We start from the raw sequence: 19,622 nt of genomic DNA, 5'->3' as shown, positions 1-19,622 counted from the left end.
CAGCGGTGTATCACGGTTCATGTGTGAGCGTGATGCTGAGGGGCAGGGGGCAGAGGGGAGAGCACGGAAAATTACCACGCAGCAAATTAACTCAGCGGAGTGATTAAAAATAATTTTTGTGAAACTAATTTGCACTTACTGTAGCATAAAATTAAGGTTGCTTTGGAACAGTTGGTTCAATTTTCACAGGACCATCAGGACTTTTGAAAATTTAATGAGGAACCAAATTGCCTCTTTCTCTCCCGTCCACACGGCCTCTGTCAGCTCAGAGCCGCAGAGACGAGCGCAGCACCAACATATCAACACGGATGTGAGGTTCTGGAGTTCACCTGCTCAATTTAGAATGTCCAGATTCCTATAATGTCAGTGTTCATGTCACAATTTGGCCCCCTGAACCTAAATATGTTTTTATGAGATAGTGAGATCTTTAGCTCCACTTGCATCCATGACTTTGACATTAATGGGACACAGAAGAATACAAAGTAAGTGAGTTATAAGATATTAATGTTTTGCCGTGTCCCTCTCCACTACAGTGTTGCGTTGAGAGAATGGAGGTCAGAAGTTATAGGTCAGCAGAGGGTTAAATGCATGACCTTTGACCTCTCAGCTCCAGTTTCCCAGCACAGAGGTCAAGCACATTTTTCGCCCCAAGCAGCAAGCTAAGAAATCAGATAAGAATGTCGTCCCCTCCACACACTTCATCTTTCCAATTGCTTAGATGGCATTTAAGGAGACAGAGAAAAATCCATATCCAATGTAATATAATTTTAATGAATCTGCATGTAATCAGCCGTGAAAAATGGCCCTTGGCAGCACCATTCTCCGTTTTTTGGGCTATAATACTAAGTAAGTGATGCCCCGTTGTGTGTACGGTAGCTCTCCCTCATGTGGCTGACACCAAGACCGGCCTATTTAAAGAGTGGATCTATGAGCTCATCATGATGAGACAGGGAGACATTAGGGTGACGGCTGTTCTAACCCCATTCTCCTCATGGTCATTGTGTGGAAGAGGAGCGTTCAAAGATGACAGCCGAGGGAGGAGGCAGCATACAGTCATCCTTTACCTTTGGCCTCCATCCTAAATGGAGCTGCACTCGTCTTGTCCTCTGCCGACATCCGCGGTCTGTCTGAAGTGACACAACAAGAGGCCATGACTGACTTTGATTATATGGAGAAGAGAAGTTTGCCTGCCCGCTAGCCCAGGTCCTGTCTTTATGCATATACGGAGCAAACACTCAGCAATCCCTTCTGAATACGCCCCCTAGTGGTTCCTATAAGAAAGCCTTTAAATTCAGTTTATCCACGTCTACGATCAAATCTTGTAATTATCTTCAAACTAGTAAGAACAACAAGGACTGATTGGAGTTCTGTCAAGTCTTCTCATAACCGTGGCTGAAAATGGTGCAGCAGAAGAACAAACACAGAGCTAACATAGATGGTTGGAGTCCAACCTTGTCTGCAGCGTGTCAGCAGCAGGAGGACGTGTTTCTGCCTGCGGCTGGACTCCTGGAGTCAGAAAGTCTGAAAGGAAACCATGTAAAGGTCTGGATGAGACGCTGTAAAGACAACTACTGTAGTTCAGAGGGAAGAAACAAACTACAACAGGGTTTATTAATGTTTAAATTCAAACTAGACCTCCTGATAATGATTCAGGGTTCAGTCGGGTAGAGTGAGTTAATCCTGGTCATATTCCTGTGAAACTCTGTAGATTCTGTCCTTAAAGTGTCATCTGTCTGTCTAAGTGTCCTCTCATACATCACCTGCTGTGTTGCTGTGTTTCCTTCATCCACACAACAACAAGAAAACCCTGCATTTTCAGATGTATCCACTATTGAGATGCAGCTCCACAAATTACACTCGTAACCCCTGTTCTCTCCCATAGCTTTTATGTCTCAGTATGGGATATAGAGACTCCCATATAGCCTGACAGTTTTATCTCAAAGACTGACTGCCAGCCTCCTCACACGCCAGCGGAGTCAGGCAGCATGAGCAAACCTCTGAGAAGTGACATGCAACTTATAAAACCTTATGAACGCGCGAGGCGATAAACAGCCTGCTGCAGCACAAACGTCCTTGACAAAGACGACGCACCGAAAGATGAAAAAAACACACAGAAATAAAGCAATTTTATGAAATCTTCTACATTCCTTTCGCTCCTCGTGCAAGCAAGCAAAGTTTGCCTCTGTGTATATTTGAGGACAGCTATTGCAAGTGTTGCATTGTTAGTACCCGCCGTCGCACTTGGTGATTTGATAACTTGAGATGTTTTGGCAGAAACAGAAACTACATTCTCCAAAGTTAATCTGATTTCTATGTCTTGGATAATCTCTTGGTTTAGAGTCTGAGTCCTCTCCTAAATGCTGTAACTCTATCTGGGGACGCATTTAAAGCTCACACGAGGCATAACAGGGAAGGGTTCAAAGGTTAAAGGATCCACAGGTGAACATGATTCAGTTGCATTGTCAGGCATTACAGGGAGAGAATCCAGGGTTAGGCTGCGAGGTCACCTTCAGATTCCCGGGGGTAATCTGCATGCAGACAGGGCGCTCAGACGCTGCATAAATATCACAAACGCGTGCTGCTGTCACACCGGCTAATAGACTGTCTTCACCTTTGTATCTGTTAGTTGAGTTAGTTCAAAGAGATGGTTAGAGCCTCTAGAACAACACGCCAAGGCCCAGAGACGAGATAGGAGGTATAACGGTCCTCTCTGTGCAACACTAGACTAGTGTCCTCCATCCAAAACCAACAGTGTAAGCAGAATCATGAGTCACTTAATGGTTACAAAAAGAAAAGACATTCCAATTGTGTCACTTTTGTAACGTATGAAGGATAAACTCGGCCTCACTGAACACCACGTCTAGACACAACATCTCCTAACCACACACACCATTAAGAGCGAGCACCTGCAGAAGTTGGCAGATAATAGTGAGCAGTAAATTAAACTAATATTAAGAGCTCTCAGCACCTCGCTAACTTACACCAGCAGTTCCACAAACCGCTGGAGGGAGTTTGGTCGAGGAGCCCGGGGCTATTTCTTATCTTGTTGGGGGAAGAAGGGGAATCCGTCGAGGTGAGGGGCACAAGGGATTTCAGCTTCTCCCACTCACTGGTCTGGGGACAGAGTAGCCTCGTCCTCACCCCTTATTAGCTGACAGGAGGAGGAGGAGGAGGAGGAGGAGGCGGAGGAGGAGTCCTCTTCATTGTCTTGGTTTATAATAAGAAAAAATCTCCGGACAACTCTAACTCCTCATCACAATCCAGTTAGTCAAAGTTTGTGTCTGTGTGTGTCTCTTTCTCCGTCTCTGGTCTCTCTATCTGTCTACATTTCTGTCTCTCTTGCAGGACATTCCTATCTCTCTCACTCCCATTCTAATCTACATTTGTCTCTAATTCTGTTGCTGGCTGCATTTGTCATATATCTCTGTAGCTACCAGCTACTCTACTTGTGTCAAGCTCTATCTATCTCTCTCTCCCTCTTCCTCTCGCTCACACACACACACACACACACACACACACACACACACACACACACACACACACACACACACTAGCTACAGTTGCCATCTATCTCCTTTTCTGTCTTTCCACATATAGACCAACAGGCGTACAGACTTGATGCGGCTTTGAAAACTCTGGAAACTGCACCTGTTATGTAAGAGTTATATTTCAACCATCAATCTCTACGTCCATCTGTTTTTCCAACTCTGATCCGGGTCGCTGAGGCAGCATGCTAAGCACAGCAGCCCACATATTCCTCTCTCTGGCCACGTTCTCCTGCTCCTCCCGAGGGGATCCCAATACATTCCAAGACCAAATGGATTATTCTCTTCAGTGTATTCTGGGTCTGCCCCGTGGTCTCCTCCCACTGGGACGGGCCTGGTACACCTCCCTCAGGAGCCGTCTGCAGGCATACTGATTAGGTGCTGAAGGACAAAGCCAAGGAGCAGCGGTTCTACTCCGAGCTCGCACCTTATGTCCGAGCTCCTCATCCCGTCCCCGGCTGCTTGTACCGAACGCTTTTATTCTTCCAGTCACACCCCAGAGCTCATAACTGGAGGAAAGAGTTGGACTGTGAGTCTACTGGTAAACTGACAGCTTTGCCTTCAGGCTCAGCTCTCTCATCTTCTCAACGGCTCCATGATTATGAAAGGTTAGTCCAAACATATCTGGCAACATTTTGAGGAGCAGTAAGATTCTTGTAACGTTTGCCTGTAGGCCTAAAGGTTGTAGGACCAGCAAAGACATAATAAAGCAGCTTTATTTGGTTTAATCCCAAAGTAGATAGAATGTTTGTTTACCTGGCCTGAGATCCAGCAGCATCGGGGCTCCTTCCTCACTGTGACGCCTCCACAGACCCGGCTGATCTCCGCACGCTCTCCCTGTCTCCTCTGTGACTAAGTCTCTTCCACCCAAAGTTAATTTTTAATGACACACTTTGTTATGTGGGTCCACAGGGGGCCCTTAGTTGCTGCGCTCTAATAAAGAGAGTCTCGCTGCCTGCTCCCCTATGAGAAGGCTTCATTAAAACCACTGTAGGAAAAAAAAAGTCTTTGAAGTCCCATATTTGAGTGGTGAACCCATCCAAACTTTATTTTATATCGCCGCATCCATCTGTGTGTCTGGGGTTTTTATGAGTTTTCTGTCTGTTTTACGTCAATAGATATAATAAATAAATGGTGAAGGACAGGTGATGTGTGCCCCCTCCTCCCCCCCCCCCCCCCCCCCCCCGCCCTATGGGCTGCTTCATAACTGCAGTGTGAGATACACTCTGAGATACACACCATCAATCCTCATCAATAGCACATTCAGTGTCCTTTCTCATCCATCTTTGTATTGTTGTTTATTGTTATTGTCACCATATTCATGTATAATCAATACTTTCATATGTGACAGTGAGACGGTATTGGTGATGGCAGATGCTAGACACTTGTGGGTATTTCTGTTCACAGCGCTCACACAGGAAGGAAGTAAAGAAAGGAATAATTATCTGACATGAGAGATGAATTGTTAAATGTATGCATTAGAAATAGGAAACCATTGTTATTGTTATTAACTGTAGCGTAGAAGAAGACCTACAGTATGTGCAGCACTGTCAAATGGAGCAGCTATTTAAATTACTACGTTGCTAATCCGTATAAAATAGAATAAATCCTCTCACTAATAGAGCCGACAGCAGTCTGATCACTGTCCTGCTCTCATGCCGCCTTACAGGGACTCACTGTGGCAGAAATCTGCTTATTGATACCTGCTATGTCTCTCACTGTCAGGATGGCCGAGCGGTCTAAGGCGCCAGACTCAAGGTAACACCTTCCTGTATCAAAGGGCTTTCTGGTCTCCGAATGGAGGCGTGGGTTCGAATCCCGCTTCTGACAGCATTTTTAACTTTAACTGGATGCTTTTACTTTGGAACTTTGGAACATGAAGTCATGGTCCATCCAGCCAATCCATCTTTAGTGATAACCTTGCTGGTCACTTTCAATAATATTAATACTACTAATATAATAATAATAATAATAATAATAATAATAATAATAATAATAATAATAATAATAATAATAATAATCAAAATAATTCTGGATGGTTTGGATTCCTCCTCTGGCAGGACAGACAGGCCCTGACAGCTAAGACTCACTCACCCTCAGTCTTTAGCCCGGATCCTAGAATCGCCAAAAAGCCACTGCAAGAGGAACTCAAGCTGCGTGTAAGCTCATAGAGATTTAACAGCTCTGCAAGCTGAAGCTAACAATAAGATCTCAAATCAACCCCAAAATGAAGAGCGAGTGCAGAGCCGGTGCAGGAAGAAATGTCATTCTATATCATAGCTCTGATGAAAGGATCCAGGTGTGATTAAATCAAGTCACTTTGATGGTTTTCAATATCTTTCCGAGAGAGAGAGAGAGAGAGAGAGAGAGAGAGAGAGAGAGAGAGAAGGAGAGACAGAGAGACAGAGAGACAGGGGGAGGGGTGGGTTTGTCCTTAATTATGCATTTGTGCTAGATTTCAGAGTTTTTTTAATGTTTATTGTCAGGAAATCAAAACTTACTTTCAGCTTAATTACTGAGACAAACTGTGTCTCTGCTGGGGAGAGTGCTTGGAAATCTGGATTGTCTCATTTAATCATGATGCCTGGTCAGCCATGCCAAGACTGTTGATAGCAAAGCAGAGCTCATCCAAAAGTCGGCACTGTGCGCACAATACAAATGAGTGAAAACGGGCTCCAGCTCATCAGTCTGAATGTTTGACTCGTCTTCATTTCAGCCTCATGCAGCGTGTTTACATGCATGTTAGAATCCATCGCCATAGAAACACCAGAATTAGGTTGAAATCCTCATAAATCAAAAATGGCTTAATCCATTTAAACCAACCTGGATTATGCAATTATAAATCGATTTACACAAGCATGCAGATGATCCATCAGCTCATAATGGAGTCTGAACCTTGACATGCATTTCCAGGCAGAGTTTCCTTCATTCTCTGATTTATCAATGCATCACACACAGTTTATCCGGCAAACAATCGCATCTTATTCATCCTGGCCCTGGACACATTTATTCATTTGTTGTTTAGACAAAACCCCCAGTACAATGTGCATGTAAACATAAACATACTGTAGGTTTGTAAATGTAAAGACATTATGAGGACAGTTTCTGTGATTTTCTTTTTTCTCCCTTAATAACACTTGTCATGAGGAATCCAATTTTTCCATAATGTAGTACAATAGGGTCACGCCTACTGTCACACCATTGGTCAAATTCTCACCTTTGACCTTTGCCTGAAAATCCATGAGTCAATAGGAGAGAAGAGAAAGAGGAAGAACATTAGTAAGGGAATTATCTCTGTGTATCCCTCCCATATGCTCTCTGCATGCAGTTGTCCCAGCTCCCCAGTAGGAGTCAGTGCAGTGCCAGCATGAACACGCCTCCACACACACACACTCCTACACATTTTACTTTTTCACGGTCTAATTCACACTAAACGGCAGACTGGATGAATAGTGAATAGTGAAAGTGCTTTTCAAAATATCCCAAGTGCAGGACATTCATTGTGTGCTGCCATGGAAACAGGTGAGCTGAAGGCTGGGGTGAGGACGGGTCAGTGGGGGTGAAGCATCCTCTGTTCTAAATTAATTGACTGGGCAGAGTGCCCATGTAAAAAGGCAGAGAACAGCCTCAGCATGGCCGCCGCGTTGTTTGTTTCCACCCTCTTGTAAAAATGTTAGAATCTGATTAAATAAGCCTCGTCTTCATCACACGCTGACTCCGGCAGGGAAGCGTACGATATCACACACAGGTTGCAGTACCTGTTTTTAACGACGTACAGAGAGCTTTGAAGTTGAGTGACGATGCTGGTAATTGTTCTCCAGTGCAGCGGATGCTTGTAATGCTGTTCCCTGCCAACGTGAACACCTGGCTGCTGGCTTGTTGGTGTAATAATCAAGATTAAAAACAGAATGCAGCTGTGCCGTCGTTGTATTCAGACCGGAGATTAATAAATATCTCCTACAGGCTACAACTGCTTTTGATTGCTGAAAGTGATTAGAGAGTTTAACAGGTTGCGTTTTCTCTCCTTCTCCTCCCATCTGTGAGACGATGTCATCTCCCATCCCCATGTTTTATACCTCTTTAAAAAACATCATTACCGAGCAGAGTGATGAGAAATCAGCTTCAGTGTGGTGTGAATATGGTGAGGAACAATTTAAGGTTAAAAACATCCATCTTATCAGCCTGTTGGGACCCCATATTTCACGTTTATATCTGTTTATAATCAGCCATTTTCAATCCGGATCCTTCCGTTCCGCTGCGCCGCATGTTTTCCTTCTCTCCCTGCTCGAGCGAAACGCAGAGGATTCTATAGAGGAAATTAGTTCTGTTACACATAAACATGTAAAATCTTGATGCATAACATGACAAAGAGCCATTTAAATTGTGTCCACATGCAAGTTTAGTACATGCACTCTCTCACACACACACACACACACACAGAGGAAAAAGCTTGAAACTGACTTGGTAGGATTTGTTTTGTTGGGTGAAATAACAACAGTGCATCTAATTCTGCATGAAATCTATTTACTTTCACATTTTTTTGTCGTCGACGAAATAGCAATTATGCTCTGCCTTTCATCAACAAACGGGATTCTGCGTGCTGCTGGATATTTATCGCGTGTGACTTTGCACTCCCACACAAGGAGGAGAGGAGATGATTGCAAATTTTCCCTCTGTCTTTTTCACTCTCGCTCCCTCCCTCCCTCCCTCCCTCCCTCCCTCTCCCTCTCCCTCTCTCCCTCTCTCCCTCTCTGTGTGTGTGCAGGCGAGGCCCTCGTTTGCTGTAACACACACACACACCTCATCCCTAAACTCCCTGTGATGCGTGTGTGGCAGCTCCTCCTCGCTCACCATGCAGTCACGTGCCGCAGGTTTGAACTACAACTACTTAGCTCACCTGCAGTCTTTACCGGGCTCCAATCCCGTAACACCTCCACCCCCCCTCCCTCCACCCACACCTCCCTCCAGCTCCACTGTGGGCTGCGTGATAACACACTTTGGAGGGGGGGAACCGAAGCTTTCCCCTCCGAGTGGCCCGAACTGTGAGCATATCGACTCCATTACTAGCAGCGCTGTAGCAAATCTACCGTCACGCTGAGTTTGCCGTGCTAATGTGGCTCTGGGCTCCGCTGCCCAAATGCTGGTGGATGAAGGTGTGTGAGTTTGGGTGGGTGCTGGCGGGGTGGAGGGAGGGGAGAGGAAGCTTAAGCAACACATACTAGGTAGTGGCGTGTAGTGTGTAGTGTCAGTTGGGAAGGTTGGAGTTCAGAGAGGCTTTGAAGGCGTTGGCAGCGTCTCTTCTAGCTGAGAGCAGCAACACACTCCGCGCACGGCTGAATGAGAAAACACTGATGCTCCAGCCGGCCCCTCCTCTTCATCCTCATCTACCCTTTTCAGGAGTGTGAGCGAAGAGGCTTCAAAGGGCTTGACTGACACCAGGTAATGCTTTGAACCGTGTCCGCGTGAGGGCTTTTCTGACTGTCATACAGAGAGACAGAAGCTCCCTCTAATCTCCTCACATACTAACATCATGTATCCAGACAGATGCACTCGGAAAGCAGCAAATCGCTCCCATTCCACACACACACACACACACACACACTATTCTTGGCTGCGGCTACAGCAAGGGATCGGTGGGTGTTAACAGTCTTGCATTCCTCCAGATGAGCAATTACTTCTTACTGGCCACAGGTTGCATTTGTCAGCACAATCATTGTGACTCCAAGGAGGGCAATTAGGCGATTACAATTCATATCCTTAACGCGGTTTTCCAGGGTAGCGGCTCCTATTTATTCTAAGGCGCCGCTGGGACGCATGAAGGCCAATCCTCTCGTGTTTGTAAGCTCCGCCTTTGATGTTTCATAAAAGCTAGAAATGTCTCTGAGTGTCTGCGGGATGAAAGCGTCAAAGATCAAGTCCACTCCTCTTCATTTAGGTCTGATTACAGCAAATTCTGCTCATGTTCTCTTCTAACGACATCACCGCCTGACTGACTGGTATGAAACGTCTCAATATGTCGGCCAACGCGAAGGGAAAGAAGGAGTCCGGGCCGTGCTGGAGTTATTTCAGCGTCTAACCTTTATCCAGCCTGTTTATTCCCCTCTTTTGTTCCGATGTGTATTCACAAACTCATTATTCCGTCTCATTTCTCTTTCTTTGATTACTCACAAATCCGTTTATCGACCGCCAACCAGGACCCAGACCGGCTCCCGACCAGGGACGTGTTCTAATATTCATTCTCTCATTTACATCCACTCTGCTGTGTCACTATTTACTTCCAAAATCCAGAAGGTTCCACCGTGTTCTAGGTTTGGGGCCACAGAGTAATGAGGTCACTGATGAGGAAGAACAACAATCTGAGAATAAAGAGAAGAAAAAAGTCCACACTTAAATTTCAGCTTCTCAAATAATCAATCAATCAATGCTTGTGTCCTTATCTCCTTTCCTAAATTAAATCCTTGTATCATGTCATCTTTTTTCTCCTAATATCACAACTTTGATCCTTCTTCCAACAGTCACTCCAATGCTTTCTCTTACAAAACTCTCTCTTTTACTGCATGTTATTCAATTTTAATCTCACGTTGAATTATAAATCTCGATGTAGTGCAGAAGTACCAAGCCCGTGTTCCTACATGGTGCAGCGTGAACCCGGGGTCGGCCACCGCCTGCGTTGGCGGCTGCTCGTTAAAAATGACTTACATGTTGAGTTTCTCGCTAGCCCGTGTGCCATCTGTGTGTTTGTGAAATGAACAAGAGACCGCCGCGCCGACCAGAAGCAGGTCAGCGGTGAAACGAACCATCAGGTTGTTGGTGGGATGGAAAATAAACGATTGTTAATTCATGTTGCTGATGAATTAGTGATTGGCTCCGGCATGGGCGGGCAGGCTTAAAGGCACGGGGCATATGGGTAATGAGGGGGGGCGCAGATGCTCCTCGGGGCCAGCGGGCTGAGAGGGGGAACGAAAGAGGGACACGGAGAGGGTAGAGCGGCCGCTGGGGCGAGCGTGAGAGAGGAAGATAGAATGAGAGGGGAAGCTAAAGAGGGAAGGGGGACACGCTTAGCTCGTCTCACAAGCCCACTCTGGTTCCCCCTCTGCAGGACGGCCTCATCGTCCCTCTGCACCGCTATGGGCCGGGGAGACAAACACCAGGCCCTGTCTGTCCTCCTGTGTCCTCTGCTGTCCTCCTCTGACCTCCAACGCATGCAAACAACTCTAAGATTAAACATTTTTTGCACCAAAGGAACTAATCAGAGCAGCAAATGTGCAGCGCAGGGGGACGAGGCCCAACATTGAGAACCCTTAGTGTGTGTTGTTAATAGAAACATGCTTCTTGTTTTGTTTGACCGCATGAACTAAAATGACCACAGAGTATCACACACACACACACACACACACACACACATACACATACACACACAGACACTCACACACACACAGATTCAGCCCAAGATACATTTTCATTTTAACACTCAGTAACTCTATGATAAGGTGCACACTCACACACACACACACGTACACATATTACATTTCTGCAGTCAGCTGAGGAACATTGGGAGGATCTCAGCTCCATCTACTGGCGGCTCAGTGAATCAAGCTGCTGCACGGTGGCTGATGGGAACTAAAGACCAACTCAATTCCCTCAAATCATTTTTGGTCTCATCACTGCCAAGCCTCCACATTTTCATTTTCCCCTCCTTCAAGCCAAGAAACTAATCTGGAATGATTAGTTACAGCTTGTCAACGTAGTGCGGCTCAATCCTTTATCATCCATAAAGACTCTGGATCGTCAAAGGAGGCGGAAATCGGTTTGAAATTAGTTTTGATCCAAAATTAGATATCCAGTGAGCGATGGGGGGGGGGGGGGGGGGGGGGGGGAGAGAGGAGTGAAAACATCAAATCTCAACAAATGAATGACAAATAGTGAGAAAATAATGCTTATGCCTACAAGATGTGTGATTGTGAGCTGCAGGTGATTACTTTGTTTCCACCACAGATCAATATGTACGGCCGGTCTGACTGAACTGTTCATTTCTCCTTCCACAAACTGTATTTAATAAGGAAATCAAATCTATTTTTGGGCCGGCTTGCTTTTGTCCCTAATTCTCTACGGCGTGTAGGAAAAAACCTTAATTAAAAAACAGTCACAGTAGAGAGTTTCCCATCCTTCCAGCCGTGATGATAAACTCTGAATCGATGCAAACATAATGTCTGCTGCAGTGAATCCCGCCATGCGTCCGGGTCCTGATGGAGGTAATAACTTTGACGACCGGCATTTAGAGGAGATTTTCAAACTAATTACCGACTTTGCCTTCTTGTCGGCGGCCGGAGCGACGCCACCGAGCCGTTCTGTCACTGAGGGGGAGAGCGTAAGCTGCTTCTGCACTGATTTGCACGGCACTATGGAGATGTTGCTCTGTATCTTGTTAGATTTGGAGCTGGCAGGATGTTTTTCCTCCCTATTCTTATCTCTGCCAACAGCAGAATAATAAAAATCTATTATGTTGCTGCTACAAGTTCCTCTCCTGCAGCAGCGCAGTGTTTGTGGAACATTTCCTGCAGATTCTTTTACTCGGCTGTGTGCAAAACATTCTGCATGACACTCCACACTCTAGTATGGGCCTTTCAGATAACATTAGGCAGACTAGATATCTGCAGGCACGCAGCAGTTGCACGTCGGTACATGCACACACACGCGTGTTAACGTTCACCCATCTCCCCACAATTACAGATAAATAAATCAATCTGTTATCGATGGCAACAGCTGCTGGAGCGCCCGGTTGTGAAATGGTAATAAGCGGCAAAAAAAGAGAAATGGCGACAAGACAGATCTTCCCCTTTTAAGAAGGAAGTCTTTAGAGATCACAACATGGTTCCTCACAGGCTCTATCACCGCCCAGATCAGAAAATGAATTACTGCCTACTATCACCACACCAGTGTTCCTCATGCTGCACAACTACATCTAAGAACGCCGCTCCTGTTGGTGTTTTGTTCTTTGCGGTTTGAAGTTTGTTCATTTGCGTGTCAGATGAGAGAATCTTCTAATTTTCCTGATGAAGAAAACGAGACTTGGAAGTGGAGATGCCTTGATAAGATTCCATGGACTCTTCACATTGCACACGCACACACACATACGCCCACATGCTTGCACACACACATTTGCTGTATGTGCAGGGAGGTGGTGAGGGACTAATAGCTTCTCTAAGGATGAGATCCAACCTAATTTGCAGCATGTAAATTCCCCTAGGTGACTGTGAACCTGCCATACTAATGCACAGATAATGTAAATACGGTGTGCGATTGTGGTCTCCCGTGCACAACTACACACGTGCGATAGTAAGAGAGTGTGTGCATGCAGAGAGGGAGAGTGAGAATAAAAGAGAAAAGAGGGAGAGAGATATGATTCAGTGTTACTAATCTCTTTGATATCCGCGCTGTGACGTTCTGTACTGGGCTGAGAAAAACTCAAATTATTCTTTTCTTCTTTTATTCATAACCTCTGGGACATCATGACTTGCCCTGGTGCTGCTTTGCTACCAGTCAAACTCCATCTAACTCCTCTCTCTCTCCGCTCCGCTCCTCTCATCTCCTCTCCTCCTGTATTCTCCTCATTCTTTCATCTCCCGTCTCATCATCCTCACGTGCCATAGTTTACTGTGCACTCATCAGTGATTACCTCCATTTACATAAACGTGTATAGTACACTGATGATGGGAGGGGGATGGGGAGGCGGAGGGGTGGGGGGGGGGGGGGGGGGCGGAGCCATACAGTGCTACAGTATGTTATGCTATACATGCTGTGTTCAGTTCCAGCATTCTAACCTCGGCTCTGTTTCTATTCCATTTCCTGTTGTTGTTCCTTGTCGTCTTCCTGCAGGTTAGTTTGTGGATGATATCGCTGAAACTGCATTTTTTTTACAAAGGAGGATGATATGAGATTAGATTTGCTCTGCTTGTCATGTGTCAGATGTATTACAGTGTTCAATCATACCATAATAATAGACCCCGTATGGTTTTGAAATGATTTCGTCACATTATCATGCTGTTTTCAGATCGAGGGGCGAATTCAGCACAAATGCAGCTTAAGGGAAGATTAATTGTCTGAAATCATAACAGGGATGCCGCTGCACTCTGTGTGTGCGGTGATGCTGTGATGTAAATGCTTTATGGTGCAGTTGGACTCTTCTTACCCTTTATGTATGAATGTATGGAGACAGTTCAGTGTGAAGAACAGAGGTCGCTTTGTTCACTCAGCTCTCTGTGTTACATCAGATTAAAAACTAAACTATTTACTTTATATATTTTTCCTTTACCTTTCATGAAGCTGTTAAGTCCAATTAAATCAAAAGAAAAGAGGGCAGAGATCGGTTTAGACTGTAAAAACACAATGATTATAACAGCGACCCTCTGCAAATTAGGTCAAGTTAAAGGTATGAGAAATGTTTTAAATAAGTTCATTAAGACATCCAAAGTTAAAAAGCAAAGACACATAAGACAGTGAACCTTAAGAACATGATTACTTCAGACATTTTCATCTCAAAGTGACTTGAGTGGCGTCTTAAAGCTCTTTACCTAAACTCTGTTCAGACATGAGGAACCAACAGCACTGTGTGAACTTCGTCCAGCCGGTGTGCGTTTGTCTGCATTTGTCTAATGACGCCGCTCCGCTCCAGCATAACATGTACAGAGCTGCACCTGTGATGAAACATGGCTCACAGGGACACAGATCATGCTGGAAGACACAACACAAAAGATCAATGTGGTCAAACTAAACGGTAGAAACATTACTGAGACATGATATTTCCAACCAAGCCCTCAGCAAAGTTCCCTGTGAGACACATTACACACATCTCACTGTTCTTACTTTGATTTAGGGCTCAGTTTAATACCTCTGCACTGTTTAAACACACACACACACACACACACACACACACACATTGACCTGATTCTACTCTCCCTTGCTGTTGGGCCACTGTGTCTGCTGAGTGAAAACACACAGTTTAGGATGCAGCCCATTGAAGGTCCCACCTGATAAAGCATGATGATGATGATGACATTTTGAAACACATTACTGTACTCTGTGTCATTAAAGAATGTAATACGTCGCCTTTAAAAGCTCGCCAAGCGGCCAATTATCATTTCCTAATCACACATAGCAGGTTATCAATAAATCCCATCCGTATTATAATCTCTTCAATGCAGAGCTCACAAACTGAGAGGTCTGTAAAAAGGGAGAGTGTAAATGTCAAATCTGCACTTTGATGGACAGACGCAGACATTTCACTCACTCTGTCTTTGCTCAGCTTATGTTTGGTTGATCAATACTCACATTGGGTTTGTGATTCAGGGCGTGTTCATGGCATCTGAAAGCCTCACAAGTGTGTGTGTGTGTGTGTGTGTGTGTGTGTGTGTGTGTGTGTGTGTGTGTGTGTGTGTGTGTGTGTGCGCGTGTGCGCGTGTGCGTGTGTGTGTGTAGTGTTTTGGCTACTGGAAGAGAGACAATTGAAAGGAAGTAACAGCTACGGTTTCTCAATCTGAGGTATTTGTAATTATCTCCGAGGCCGAATAAATAATGAACTTTGTGGAAACTTGTGACAGTAACTCATTTAAGTCAGGGCTTTAGGCTCATGAGCAAACAAAACAAAAGTGCAGCAACTCCAAGCCTCAACAAATACCAGGAGATTGTTTTGCGAAATGAAGCTGATGAAGTTAATCTCTAATTTGTTTTTGCGTGGGAGCGAATGGAGCAGCAGAGCAGATTTAGTGGCGGTGTTAGAGTCATTTGTATTTGTCACTTGGTATCTCTTTGAACTAGCAACAAGAAGCTCAACAGTGGTTACCAAAGGAACCAGTCTGAGTGTTTCCAGAGTTAAGGACAGGGCTCAAAGACGGAATAGAAAATTGTGGAAACTAGTCCATCAACTTTCCTTTTGGAGATCAAAACAGACATGACAGCTGGTAGGGACGTCTCCTCCCCTGTTTGTTTATTTCCCATCCTGTCCGGCTCCTCTGGGGTCACTGAACGCCACACAGGCAGCAAGGTCCTATCTGACAGGTGCACTACCCAGAAGTCCCCTCTCACCTTGTTTTGTGCCCTGGTGTCCCTTTGGCTGACGCAGATGTCTACAGTGTTACCATGGTGACATATGTATCTGAGCTGCCAGCTGTGTGTGTGTGGCCCTCTGCTCTTTAGCGGTGTCATTTATGCAGTTTACAACAATCACCCCTGTCATTTAGCATTCTAATCAGAGCGGGGCCAGAATGTCATGTCACCCTCCTCACAGTGACGAGTCTCTCATGTCTGCAGCGTTAGATAATCAAACGTCCGTACGTCAGGAGGGCTCACTCGCCTTTCCTCTGCTCCATTCAAGCAAAGAAAGCAAAGTCTGATCCCTTGAACTCACATTTCAGCCATTTTGGATAAGCTTGTGATCTGATCTGACTATTTGATCTGTAACATCTCAGTAGTTTTTCCTTTCAATCTCAAATTTGGTACAGAAGTAGAAAACGTGTGATTCACTGATTGGGATTTGAGATATGCGAGTTTCAGTGAATCAAATTATTGCACATTATGGTGCAGTTGTCTTCTTTAAGTGAAGGTATCATTCATGTCTCTCTGACCTGCTTTTAAGTTTTATGATACAAAATAAACAGAACTACTTCTACAAGTTTGAGAAAAAGGGATCAGCACTTTATTACACTTTTACTGTCACAGCTTTGCACTTCGGTTACACATCAACTCACAAACAAGGCCTGTAAGCTGCTGGACCTGTGAGCTGTTCCTGCACACTTCAGCATCACATTATCTTGTGAAAATGTTTGGAATGGAGTAGAGCTTTGCCTAATGTAACACTGCTGTGGGTACAAATCAATCTAAAATATCATGCAGCCTTTAAGCTGCGCTGCCTAAAATCCTCCATGAGGTGCAGCCTGACCCATGTGGTCAGACATTTGGTGAGGGTGACAGCAACTGGGACCTTTGCCAGGAAGATGCCTGCTCTGAGAGGCCTTCTGTCTCACCTCTCAGCCTCTGACCCTCTGACATATCGACAGGAAGGCTTTCACCTGAGTGTCCCATCTGTGACCAAGCCTCAGCACCTGGACAATGTGCAAGCAACGATCCAATGACTGAAGCCTACACTCAACAACACACATGTAGGGTTACTTAGCAAAACCTTTTACTTTCTTTTTTTAACCCAGTTTGATTGATATCACAGGGGATACACAAAGAAAATAAATCGAATAAATACCTAATCTGTACTATTTGATCAAATGGACTTATCTGTGTTTGCGATGGCCTCTTTGCATTCAGGAGTGTTTAGAATGCAGCAGGTCTCCATGCAGGTCAGGCTGAGCCAGATGCTCATGAATACAGTTGTAAAGTGGAGGCACAAGTTACACACAGGGAAGTTTTAGAAAGCTCAAGGTCGCTTCCTGTTTATTAGCACTCGGTGGCTTACTGTCAGATTGCTGACTCCCTCCCTGACCCCCATGTTCTGGCTCTGGCACACCAACATGACACTTTCTTTCTTTTCTTTTTTTCTTTTCATTCATTCATCATCTTGTTTTTCAACCTCTCCTTTCATAATGTATCCTTATGCAGCTGCAAGACAAAAGTTTGAAGTTATATAACACAATCTGGCCCAAACAAACAGTTGTACTTTATGGAACACATTCCTTTATCATTAACAGTTTCCCTGTAGCTGCTGATCTCACTTGCATCACAATAGGATGATTCTCTGCAGACGTTCCTTTTTACAAATCTACTTCAGTTCATCAGTATTTAGTTTTTCCTTACAGTAGAACGTCTTCAGGTCTCGCCATGCAGCATCTTTCTCTGCATGAAGGACTTGACTCTGACATTATCCTCCAACCTTTCTCTGTCCGGTTTTGAATTCCTTGTTGCCTCGGTGATTGTATGGAGTCCAGGCTCTGAGGCAGAGAGAGCGTGTGTTGGTATTCATGCCTTTTTTTTCCACCAAACATTCAGTGGATTTGTGCCTGTCTGCCAAAAAGTTCAACTTTTTCCTCGTATTTCCACAGGACATTGTTCCAGAAGTCAGAGGTGATGCACACATATTGACTTTTGGAAACCGTCTTGAGAGCAGCAACTGGACTTTCTTCCACTTCTTTCACAGGAGTTTGACACAAGCAGATCATTAGAGATGCTGCCGGGGTCTTTGCAATACTTCCTCCAAACATTTACTTTACAGCAATCTAGTTCACACTGTGTTCACATTCAGATCAGATCACCTCTACAACCAAAACCTCAAGTTTCCATCCAATCTTACTACAAATAGCTCACTACATAACCTTTTTCTGCACCTTGACATGATCTCATCTGTACATCATCACATCATATACACAGAATGTCCACTCAATCCCTTAAACCAATGTGTTTAGTGTTTTAGCTGCGATGTGAAGCTGCAGATGGATTATCTCACTGCTGCAGCCGAAGCCAACAAACAAACACACAAAAATTCTGTGTTTGTTATTGGGAAAAGGGCTGAGGGCAGATCTCAGATAAAGACGACACTCTCTTCTTCTTCTTCTTCTTCTTCTACCACAGTGGAAATGTGTTACATGCCTTTATTAGTGTGTAGTATGGTAATTAGCAGTGAACATTTCAAAGCCATAATTAGTCTGTGTCCGCTCTCACTCTCTCTACCAAAACCTTGGGTGTCACAGAGGAGGGTGGCGTCCAAAAATAACACATCTTCTTCTCGTGATCATTAAAAATGAGAAAGTGGAGGAACAGCTGCTTTCAAACGAAACAAACACATTAACACCGATGCACTACAGCGCGCAATCACAGAGGTCCACAGAGGCAGACGCACGCCTTTAATTACAATCACAATCATCTATTTTCGTGTCAAACAATAATGTTAAAAGTTACGTGTTGTAGCTTTAATGGGTAAGTTAGAAAATAAGACACTGGGAAAACAAGCTCAGATATTATAGAGAAGTTACAGAGATGAGATTTCTTTCGACAAAGTCTCTCTACAGTTGCTTTTTTGGCCTTGACTTTATGCTCAAGGTGGTGACCATAGGTGTCCTTCTCTTTGTCTTCTTCGAAATGGAATCCTGCTTGTTCTCTTTCTAACTTGAATTGGATGATCAATGCAGGAAAGCAGATTTACAGAATTCCCTGAGGTTCTGAGAGAAGGATTGCTGTTTTATTTCTAAAGGACATCTTTACTGTGAAACTGCAGCCAAAGGATGAGCAGTGAGAAGGACAAGTAAGACGCCTGTTTTTTTCTTCCAGGAATGATGCTCAATTACACACAAAGCTGCCATTTAGAGCCCATTGTCCCGCCTGAATGTTGGCAGACCGCAGCACCATGTGTTGACAACATCCTTCCTTTCTTTCTCCTGATTTGTTTTTCTCCCTCATTTTGGGGGTTGCATACAGTAGCATAACCATTCTGACCCCTTTCTAATTCTCACCGTAATCATCCTGTTTTTCTTTTTTGTGACTAAGCTCTAATCAAACGTCTCCCAGCCTCTCACAGCCAGAAAATCTGTTATTCTGACACACAACACAAAAAAGCATGCAATTATTCCCAGAGGGCCTTTCCCTCCTTCTCTCCTCACTGTTACAGCTGCAGAAAAGAGGGCACCGCTCCAAACAAACCCTCCTCCTCCTCTTGTCTTTTCACTTTCCTCTTTTCTCTCTGTGCTATGAAAATTAGATCACCCAGTGCAGCTCTGAATGTCAAAGAAGTGTGGAGAGTTTTGCATTGTACACCGCACAGAAACTCACTGGAGGGAACAGCGGAGCACTGATCACTTCACCTTGTAAAGAATAATGAGGGTTTATCCTCATATAATTACGTGTCATTTATAAAAAGGTTACAATGTGATGGTAGCAATCTAAATATAACTGATAAACCTCTTTTATTCTGCATTTAATTAAATGCCAAAGAGAACAAGCGTAACTTTTTTAGCACACCACCACCAATGATGTGTCTGTGGTGCTGTTTCATTTCCAGAATGTCTTCTATGGTATGGCTATGTATATATGTGTGTGTATGCCAGGAGGAGGCTTGTATGCTTCCTAATTTATCTCAAACATTAT

The 19,622-nt window shown here is 44.5% G+C and overlaps 1 non-coding gene across 1 annotated transcript; it reads left to right on the top strand.

Annotated features, from left to right (window-relative positions):
- The first annotated feature begins 5,265 nt into the window (after positions 1-5,265).
- trnal-caa (transfer RNA leucine (anticodon CAA)) lies at positions 5,266-5,375 on the top strand. Its single transcript has 2 exons — positions 5,266-5,303; positions 5,330-5,375. It is a non-coding gene; the product is annotated as a tRNA-Leu (tRNA).
- Positions 5,376-19,622: the final 14,247 nt, after the last annotated feature.

Source organism: Genypterus blacodes, unplaced genomic scaffold (assembly GCF_046128005.1).
Source record: "Genypterus blacodes isolate CSIRO-AG114 ecotype Tasmania unplaced genomic scaffold, CSIRO-AGI_Gbla_v1 ptg000214l_1, whole genome shotgun sequence".
Lineage (NCBI taxonomy): Eukaryota > Metazoa > Chordata > Actinopteri > Ophidiiformes > Ophidiidae > Genypterus > Genypterus blacodes.
Note: the sequence above shows the minus strand (reverse complement) of the source record. Positions and strands in the feature narration are given on the sequence as shown.